Source organism: Chlorocebus sabaeus, chromosome 1 (genome assembly GCF_047675955.1).
Source record: "Chlorocebus sabaeus isolate Y175 chromosome 1, mChlSab1.0.hap1, whole genome shotgun sequence".
NCBI classification, from domain to species: domain Eukaryota; kingdom Metazoa; phylum Chordata; class Mammalia; order Primates; family Cercopithecidae; genus Chlorocebus; species Chlorocebus sabaeus.
In genome coordinates this window covers 55329306-55340244 of record NC_132904.1, presented here as the reverse complement: position 1 = coordinate 55340244, position 10939 = coordinate 55329306, and the positions used below count along the sequence as shown (strand labels likewise).

General features: G+C 44.7%; 1 non-coding gene across 1 annotated transcript; it reads left to right on the top strand.

Annotated features, from left to right (window-relative positions):
• The first annotated feature begins 4638 nt into the window (after positions 1 to 4638).
• LOC119624543 (U6 spliceosomal RNA) lies at positions 4639 to 4746 on the top strand. The gene has a single exon (XR_005240709.1). It is a non-coding gene; the product is annotated as a U6 spliceosomal RNA (small nuclear RNA).
• Positions 4747 to 10939: the final 6193 nt, after the last annotated feature.

Sequence of the window (10939 nt, the reverse complement as noted above, 5' to 3'; positions counted from 1 at the left end):
CAGGGAAAGTCACTTGCTCATCCACAGGCAGAGCCCTGTCCAGGGCTCCAGTGTCAACCATGACTGGAGACAACATGCTATCAATAGCTTCTTTTTTTTTTTTTTTTTTTGAGACAGAGTCGCTCTGTTGCCCAGGCTGGAGTGCAGTGGCCTGATCTCAGCTCACTGCAAGCTCCGCCTCCCGGGGTTACGCCATTCTCCTGCCTCAGGCTCCCGAGTAGCTGGGACTAAAGGCGCCCGCCACCTCGCCCGGCTAGTGTTTTGTATTTTTTAGTAGACGGGGTTTCACCGTGTTAGCCAGGATGGCCTCGATCCCCTGACCTCGTGATCCCTCCGCCTCGGGTCTCCCAAAGTGCTGGGATTACAGGTGTGAGCCACCACGCCCGGCTGCTATCGATAGCTTCTATCCCAAGTTCTTAGACAAGAAATTTTGGAATAAATGCCAAACTTATGGGATAAATGCCAAATTCCTGTCCAAGAACTTGGGATAGAAGCCCCATTGCTGCCCTGCCCTTGGACCCAAGTCTAAGAAGTGGGCTCTGATATTGTTCTTGAGGATTGACTCTGCCTTGATTACCTCTCCTGGCCCCCAGACTTGCTCAACTGTGGCCATATTTATCCCAGCAAAACTCCAGAGGACTCAGAGTTATTGAAATCCAGCCTGGTAACAAGGGGTCTTATTCATGGGGTCTTATTCCTACCATAACTCCTCTCTTCTCCTGCCCCTGAATTCTGTACCCTTCAGAGGAGCTTTACTTTGTTTTATTTTATTTTATTTTATTTTAATCCTATGACACTACTTTTTCGCCCGATTGCCACTGTTTATTTTTATTTGAGACAGGCTGGGGTGCAGTGGTGCAATCTCTGCTCACTGCAACATTTGCCTCCTGGGTTCAAGTGATTATCATGCCTCAACCTCCCGAGTAGCTGGAACTACAGGCGTGCACCACCATGCCCGGCTAATTTTTGTATTTTCAGTAGAGACGAGGTTTTGCCGTGTTGGCCAGACCGGTCTCAAACTCCTGGCCTCAAGTGATCTGCCAGCCTCGACCTCTCAAAGTGTTGGGATTACAGGTGTGAGCCACTGCGCCCGGCCTACCACTGTTGACTATGCCTTCAGATACAGTGTTGCATGAGGGACCAATAAATCACAGAAAAGATAGAGAAATGGCAGTTTCAACTTATGAAAAAATGTATAACCTCACTTATAATAAGATAAATTAATATTAAAACAATACCAAAATTATTTCAAAAAGATTTTCAAAGTTTAAAAAACCTATACTGGGCTGGGCGCAGTGGCTCATGCCTGTAATCCCAGCACTTTGGGAGGCTGAGGCTGGCAGATCACTAGGTCAGGAGATCAAGACCATCCTGGCTAACATGGTAAAACGATGTCTCTACTAAAAATACAAAAAAATTAGCTGGGCGTGGTGGCAGTCACCTGTAGTCCCAGCTACTCGAGAGGCTGAGGCAGGAGAATGCTGTGAACCCAGGAGGCAGAGCTTGCAGTGAGCTGAGATCGCGCCACTGCACTCCAGCCTGGGCGACAGAGTGAGACTCCGTCTCAAAAAAAAAAAAAAAGAAAAGAAAAAACCTACTATACTGAAATCCCATTTTTCACCTATAAAATTGGTAAATATTTAAAAAGTTGATAATGTTGGCAGAGATGCAGGAAAATAGGTTTTTGTTTTGTTTTGTTTTGTTTTGAGACAGTCTATTGCCCAGGTTGGGGTGCACTGGTGCGATCACAGCTCCCTGAAGCCTCAACCTCCCAAGTTTAAATGATTTCCCCATCTCATCTTCCTGAGTGGCTGGGACTATAGACGCAAACAACCACACCCAGCTAATTTTTAAAATTTCTTTCTTTCTTTCTTTCTTTTTTTTTTTTGAGACGGAATCTCACTCTGTTGCCCAGGCTGGAGTGCAGTGGCGCAATCCCCACTCACTGCAACCTCCCCTCCCAGGTTCAAGCGATTCTCCTGCCTCAGCCTCCCAAGTAGATGGGATTACAGGCATTTGCCATCACACCCAGCTAATTTTTGTATTTGGTCTCGAACTCCTGGGCTCAAGCTATCCTCCTGCCTCAGCTTCCCAAAGCGCTGGGATCACAGGTTTGAGCCACAGTGCCTGACCAGGAAAATGATTGTTTTGTTTGAGACAGGGTCAGGCTCTGTCTCCCAGGCTGCAGTGTAATGGCGTGATCTGGGCTCACTGCAAACTCTGCCTCCTGTGCTCAAACCATCCTACCATCTCAGCCTCCTGAGTAGCTGGGACTACCAGCACGTGCCACCACGCTCTGCTAATTTTTTTTTTGTTGTCATTGTATATTAGGTAGAGACGGCGTTTCACCATGTTGGTCAAGCTGATCTCAAAACCTCCTGGGCTCAATTGATTCTCCCGTCTCAGTCTCCCAAAGTGCTGGGATTATAGATGTGAGCCACTGCACCCAGCCAAAAATAGATTTAAAGTGCATATATCCTTTTATTTGGCAATTCTTCTTCAAATAGTGTATCCTAAGGATATATGAGCAGCATTGCTCCTAATAGCAAAAGTTTGAAAACAGCCTAATGGAGAGCTGTTTAGATAAATCATGGGAAAAATCATGCTGCCCCCAGGCTCTTCCCGGCCTCAGCACTGTGTGGGAAGCTGCTGGGTAGGTTGCTCTTGGGTGTGAGGTGTCGTAGGCTGAAAAATGCCCCCACCAAATATGTCCATATTCTAATCCCCAGAAGCTGTGAATCTTATTTTATTTTTATTTTTGATTAGAGACAGTGTCTTCTTGCTCTATAACCCAGGCTGGAGTGCAGTGGCATGATCATAGCTCACTGCAGCCTTGACCTCACAGGCTCAAGCAATCCTCCTGCCTCAGCCACCTAAGAAGCTGGGACTATAGGTGCACACCAACATGCCCAGCTAATTTTTTCTTTGTTTGTTTGTTTTTAAGACAGAGTCTTGCTCTGTTGCCCAGGCTGGAGTGCAGTGGCATGATCTCGGCTCACTACAACCTCCACCTCCCAGGTTCAAGCGGTTCTCCTGCCTCAGCCTCTGGAGTAGCTGGAACTACAGGCACCCGCCACCACACCTGACTAATTTTTGTATTTTTAATAGAGATGGGTTTTCGCCACGTTCGCCAGGCTGGTCTCAAACTCCTGGCCTCAAGTGATCCACCTGCCTCAGTCTCCCAAAGTGCTGGGATTACAGGTGTAAGCCACTGTGTCCAGCCTCCAACTAATTTCTTTAAAAAGCTTTTGTAGAGACAGGGTCTCACTACGATGCCCAGGCTGATCTCAAGCTCCTGGTCTTCAAGGGATCCTTCCATCTCAGCCTCCCAAAGTGCTGGGATTACAAGCATGAGCTACTGCACCCAGCTGAATCTTACTTTATATGGCAAAAGGGACTTTGCAGATGTTGATTAAGCCTCTTGAGATGGGGAGACTATCCTGAATCATTTGGGTGGGACCAATGTAATCATGATGGCTGTATAAGAAGGAGGCAGTAGGAGACAACGAGACAATTGTTCAGTGACACAGCAGAGGTTGGAGTGATGTGCCTTGAAGACAGAGGAAGGGGCCACAAGCTAAGGAATAGAGGAGGCCAGTAGGAACTGAAAAAGGCAATGAAACAGATCCTCCCCTCAGAGCCTCCAGAAGGAACCAACACCTTGACTTTTTTTTTTAAGAGATGGGACATGTCAGTATGTTGCCCAGGCCGGACTCCAACTCCTGGGCTCCAGTGATAACTCCTGTCTCAGCTTCCCAAGTAGCTAGGACTATAGGGATGTGCTCCTATGCCCAGCTAACACCTTGACTTTAATCCAGTGCAACTCATTTCCGCTTTCGGACCTCCAGAACTGTAATAATTTTTTGTTGTTTTAAACCACAAATTTGTGGTGGTTTTTTTGCAACAGCAATAGGAAACTAAGGCACAGACATCCCAGCCTTGAGAGTTCAGGGTCGCTGGCCTAGCCCAGGCTGGCCCAGGGACAAGGAAGTCCTTCTGAAAGGGAAATCCAGTCTCTGTTCTGGCTCTCCACACCCCCATACATTCACTGGTGTTAGAGTTTGATCTTCAAGAGAAGGGGAAACTGCAGAAAAGTCACATCACAGACATACAGGCCCCTGGGAAACAGTGGTCAGGCTCTTCTCAGATATGAGTTCATGGAAAGACACCCAGAGGCCTCCCTTCACAAGGCAGCTCTAGCAAGGGCATCTGTATCCAATGGCCCATTGACATTTCAACCTTCCACAGAGATTTCCCCTGGCTCCTCTTTTTTCTGGCCCCTAAGTTTAAATTTCTGAGCGCATAGATGTGTTAGCTAGACAGTCATCTCCTCTCTGCAAGTTGAGTCACAAGAGTGCTTCCCAGCAGGAGGGAAGCATCACCTCAGGGAGAACCCAGGTTGACCAGGCAGTGACTTCCTTGTGCAGATACATTTTTCCCCTGAACAACCTGGGTGTGTCTGATACCACTGCTAGGAGCCAGGACCAGGGAAAGCACGTAAGCCCTTCCTCCATTCTCCCCTAGGGCCCTGTTTTGATCATGCAATCTGCTCTCCTCTCTTTCCTGTTGAGATAGAAGAGAACAGGATTCATCTACTTAAATTTGGATTGGAGAATTACTCATTTGGAAGGTAAAAATGTGCTCACCTCAGCAGCACATACAGTAAAAATTGGAATGATATAGAGAAGATTAGCATGGCCCCTGTGCAAGGATGACATGTAAATTCATGAAGCCTTCCATACTTTTAAAAAATAAAAATAAAGGGGCCGGGCACAGCGGCTCACGCCTGTAATCCCAGCACTTGGGGAGGCTGAGATGGGTGGATCACGAGGTCAGGAGTTCGAGACCAGCCTGGCCAACATGGGGAAACCCCATCTCTACCAAAATACGAAAAATTAGCTGGGCGTGGTGGCAAGCGCCTGTAATTCCAGCTACTCCAGAGGCTGAGGCAGGAGAATCACTTGAACCTGGGAGGCGGAGGTTGCAGAGTCCAGATCATGCCACTGCACTCCAGCCTGGGCAACAATGTGAGACTCCATCTCAAATAAATAAATAGAAAGAAAGAAGAAAAGGCCGGGCGCGGTGGCTCAAGCCTGTAATCCCAGCACTTTGGGAGGCCGAGACGGGTGGATCACGAGGTCAGGAGATCGAGACCATCCTGGCTAACACGGTGAAACCCCGTCTCTACTAAAAAATACAAAAAATTAGCCGGGCGAGGTGGCGGTCGCCTGTAGTCCTAGCTACTCGGGAGGCTGAGGCAGGAGAATAGCGTAAAACCCAGGAGGCGGAGCTTGCAGTGAGCTGAGATCCGGCCACAGCACTCCAGCCTGGGCGACAGAGCGAGACTCCATCTCAAAAAAAATAAAAAAAATAAAAAAAAAAAAGAAAGAAAGAAGAAAATAAAACATAAAGAAGGCTGTAGATGAACATTAGGGAATAACTATAGGCACGCACCACCATGCAGCTATAGTTATGTCCCTAACAGGTAGGTACATAACTCTGATATTAGAACTGAAGAGAAAAAAAGGCCTGAGAAAAACAAAAAGTATCCTAATTTTGGAAGAATAATATCAGAGAAAATAATTTTTACTTACCCTGTATATTTTAGTGTGATATTTCCTGTTCTGGAGTACTAACTATGGACAACCTTATATGTGAGGCAAAAAAGTAGTGAGTAGAACTGAGAGCCCATTCAAAGAAAAGCAAAAACCACAGCAATGGATGATCTTAACATACTTTCACATTCTAGACCATGTGATGACACCGCTACCACCTATTCTCCTCCTGGTGCCCCCTGTTCCATTGCAGGTATGTTCGCTGGCCATGGGCCATGGTAGAAGGAGTCACACATAGTCTCTCATTAGCCTTGGGGATAATCTGCTAAATGAAGGGTAAGCGCCTGTCCAAGATGGGGTGCTAGCAAATTTGGGGAGGTCACTTGCCTCTGCGTCTCACGTCTCCCAGAGCAGTCTGTAACCACTGTAACTTAGCTAATGGTTATCACAATCAGCCATCTTCTGGAAGGAGAGAGCAGATAGATGCTCATCCATCTTCTCCAACCTGTCTATCATCTTTAAAACTCTACTCATTTTCATTATCATAGTATGCAGAGCGAAAGAAAGAGGGAGAGCAAACAGCTCCCTGGCAGAATGTTCAGGATATGCTATACCTCAATCTGTAAATTCACAGCAATTTTTTCAACTGAATGAAAAGAACGATAGTTATTGTTGAATAGAGAGTACCAGCACTGTATGAGGTTCGAGGTGCTCTCCTGACGCATCTCTGCCACTCCAAAACCTACCCAGTGTTACAAAACAAAGAATCACAACCTCAGGAAAGGTTAAAACAAATTACTGGAAAGGAAAAACAGTTTGATTAAGTGATTAAAAGATAAATTATGGGAAGAAGAAAACTGGGGTGAGAGCAGTGTTCTAAAACTTCATTGTGGTGATGGCTGCATAACTATGAATTCACTAAAAATCACTGAACTGTATACTTGCAGTAGGTGAATTTTATGGTGTGTAAATTTACCTTTAAAAAAGCTGTTAAAAAAAGAAAAACCTTTTTTAAAAAAGTATGGCTCATCATCCAGACAATGAATATTATGCAGCCTTTCAAAAGAATGAGGCAGCTTCCATCGTGGCTAACACGGTGAAACCCCCTCTCTACTAAAAATACAAAAAATTAGCCAGGTGTGGTGGCGAGCACCTGTAGTCCCAGCTACTCGGGAGGCTGAGGCAGGAGAATGGTGTGAACCCGGGAGGTGGAGCTTGCAGTGAGCCGAGATCGCACCCCTGCACTCCAGCCTGGGTGACAGAGCGAGACTCTGTCTCAAAAACAAACAAACAAAAAAGAATGAGACAGTTCTATATGCATTAATATGAAACAATCTCCAGTAAATATTAAGTGAAAAATAAGGAAGCAGAACAGTATGCATAATATAGTATACTTTCTTATAAAAACATTTGAAGGATTATATATATTTACATAGATTATTTCTGATAGGATATACAAGAAACCTGGGGTTGCCTCTGGGGAATAGGTGGGAGTTAGGAGTGAGAGGAAGACTTACTTTTCACTGTGGACTTTTTTATGCCTTTTGAATTCTGTGTTATAAGCTTTTTATGGTCTATTTTATTTTTTATTTTTATTTTTTTGACACAGGGTCTCACTCTGTCACCCAGGCTGAAGTGCAGTGGCACAAACACGGCTGACTGCAGCCTCGACATCCTGGGCTCAAGTGATCTTCCCCCAGCCTTCTGAATAGCTGGGATCACAGGTGCATGCCACCATGCCAAGCTCATTTTTAAAAATTTTTAGAGATGAGGTCTCACCATGTTGCTCAGGCTGGTCTCGAACTCCTGGGCCCAAATGATCCTCCCACCTTAGCCTTCCAAAATATTGGGATTACAGGGGTAAGCCACTGTGCCTGGCCTGATCTGTTTTTGAATAAACAAAATTATTACTTGTTTTAAAGAAACAAACAAAATGACAGGCCTTCCACCTCAAGCAAATAACACTTTGAAAAAGATTTTCTATCTTTGGTCATCAAATTTGAACTACAGGTCTTAAATATAAGGCTCATATAAGTTGATTATAATAAAGTAGTTTGAATTTAGGCTCCAATGTTAGGTTTGAAGTGGAAAAGTATGATTGGTTTTTAGCAACATATTCTTTTTTTTTTTTGAGATGGAGTCTCACTCTGTAGCAATATTTTTTTTAAGGATGGATGGACTACTTGTTTGGGTTACTTATCTCTATCCTCTGAATATCCAACTATTCTCAATGTCAGGACTGCACCCAACTGTACCCATAAATAGAAAGGACCCCCTGGCTGCTTCTCCAGGACAGTGAGGCAACAGATCCATGACAGAAGTGCTGTGCCTCCCTTGACTTGATAAAGAAGGAGCCAATTTCTTCCCAGTTTCCTTGAGAATTCACAGCTGACAAGACAACTTCAGTCCCTGTGTCCACAGTCAGTGTGTGCTATTATACTTTGCCTGGAGAGGAAAAACCTGTTACCCTTAACTATTCTCACTGGCTCTTTTCTTCCTCATTAAGTATCAGAAGATCAGGAGGAGAAAATAAAGCTTGCTAGTTTCTTACCCATATTGTATATTCTATGAGTAAAGACCCACTCATTCAAAGAATAGCTCCACCCCTGAAACCAGGAACTTGGTCCTTAGCCTGATGAAGTCAACCTCTTGGAGAAATTTTAAAGTTCTTTTAAACAACCTTTTTTTTTTTTTTTTTTTTTTTTTTGAGAGGGAGTCTTGTTCAGTGGCCCAGGCTGGAGTGCAGTGGCGCGATCTCGGCTCACTGTTCACGCCATTCTCCTGCCTCAGCCTCCCGAGTAGCTAGGACTACAGGCGCATGCCACCACACCTGGCTAATTTTTTTGTATTTTTAGTAGAGACGGGCTTTCACAGTGTTCGCCAGGATGGTCCCAATCTCCTGACCTCGTGATCCGCCCACCTCGGCCTCCCAAAGTGCTGAGATTACAGGTGTGAGTCACCGCGCCCGGCCTAAACAATTCTTTAATCAGTGACAAACCAAAACTGGATTACAGATTTTTTTTTTTCTTTTGAGATGGAGTCTTGCCCTGTTGCCCAGGGTGGAGTGCAATGGTGGGATCCCAGCTCACTGCACCCTCCACCTCCCGGGTTCAAGCAATTCTCACGCCTCAGCCTCACAACTAGCTGGGACTACAGGTAGGTACATAACTCTTACCCTTCATTTAGCAGATTATCCCCAAGGCTAATGAGAGACTATGTGTGACTCCTTCTACCATAGCCCATGGCCAGCGAACATACCTGCAATGGAACAGGGGGCACCAGGAGAAGAATAGGTGGTAGCAGTGTCATCACATGGTCTAGAATGTGAAAGTATGTTAAGATCATCCATTGCTGTGTTTTTTGCTTTTCTTTGAACGGGCTCTCAGTTCTACTCACTACTTTTTTGCCTCACATATAAGGTTGTCCATAGTTATTACTCCAGAACAGGAAATATCACACTAAAATATACAGGGTAAGTAAAAATTATTTTCTCTGATATTGTTCTTCCAAAATTAGGATACTTTTTGTTTTTCTCAGGCCTTTTTTTCTCTTCAGTTCTAATATCAGAGTTATGTACCTACCTGTTAGGTGCTGTGTGCACCACCATGCCAGGCTAATTTTTGTGTGTTTTTTTTTTTTTTTTTTTTTTTTGAGATGGAGTCTCATTCTGTCGCCCAGGCTGGAGTGCAGTGGTGCGATCTCAGCTCACAGCAAGCTCCGTCGCCTCCCGGGTTTACGCCATTCTCCTGCCTCAGTCTCCCAAGAAGCTGGGACTACAGGCGCCTGCCACCACGCCTGGCTAATTTTTTTGTATTTTTAGTAGAGACAGGGGTTTCACAATGTTGGCCAGGCTGGTCTCGAACTCCTGACCTCGTGATCCGCCTGCCTCAGCCTCCCGAAGTGCTGGGATTACAGGCGTGAGCCACCATGCCCGGCCTAATTTTTGTATTTTTAGTAGAGATGGAGTTTCACCATGTTGGCCAGGCTGGTCTCAAACTCCTGACCTCAGGTGCTTGGCCTCCCAAAGTGCTGGGATTACAGGCCTGAGCCACTGTGCCCCACCCAAAGTTGTTAATAATATTTGAATAAAGGGCTGAGCATTTTCATTTTGCACTGGGTCCTGCAAATTATATGATTGGTACTGGTGATGTTCTGTTTCTCAATCTGGGTGTTGAATTTGTGAATATTCACCAAACTGTACGTATTTTGATATGTTTGCTTTTCTGTATGTGTATCATACTTTAATACAAAGCTTAAAACAGAACTATAGACTATTCTAAAAATAACTCATGAAACACTATTTATATAATGCAGCCAAAGTAGTTTTCACAAGAAAATGCATGGCCGTAAACACTTTTATTGCTTAGTGAGAATAAAAGTTCATTATTTTAAAAATAAAAGCAGACAATGCAGGAAATTAAAAGGGGAAAATGTCACAGTAAGGCAAAATCTAAAGAAAGCAAAAGGAAAAGATTAAGGATAAAAGCAAACAGAATTATTTCAAAACCAGAAAAACAATATAATTGGCCAGGTGTGGTGGCTCATGCATGTAATCCCAATGCTTTGGGAGGCTAAGGGAGGAGGATCATTTGAGGCCAGTAGTTCAAGACTGGCCCAGGTAACATAGCAAGACCTTGTCTCTACAACAACGACAACAAAACTAGCCAGCCATGGTGGCGCATGCCTATAGTTCCAGCTACTCAGAAGCTGAGGCAGGAAGATCACTTGAGCCCAGGAACTGGAGGTTATAGTCAGCTATGATCACATCACTGCACTCCAGCCTGGGCGACAGGGAAAGAGACAGCCTGTCTCTCTAAAAAAAATTTTGGGGGCCAGGCGCGGTGGCTCATGCCTGTAATCCCAGCACTTTCGGAGGCCGAGGTGGGAGGATCACGAGGTCAGGAGTTTGAGACCAGTCTTGCCAACATGGTGAAACCCTGTCTGTACTAAAAATACAAAAATTAGTCAGGCACGGTTGCAGGCAACTGTAATCCCAACTACTTGGGAGGCTGAAGCAGGAGAATCACTTGAACCCAGGAGGTGGACGTTGCTGCGAGCCGAGATTGTGCCATTGCACTCCAGCCTAGGTGACAAGAGGGAAACTCCATCTCAAAAAAAACAAAACAAAACAAAACAAAAAAGTAAGACAATATAGTTGATGAATAACTCTAAGATCTGGTTCTTTGGCAAGAAGCAGGCAACAAATTTGATAAACCACTAGCTAACAAAACAAACAAAAAAAGAAATGACATAAATATACACATCAGGAATGAGAAAGGGTTTATAGCCATCAGTACAGAGGAAATGAGAATTACAAGGGAATACCTTGCCCAACCCAATACTAACACAATATAAAACCTGAATGAAATAGATAATATTTGAGG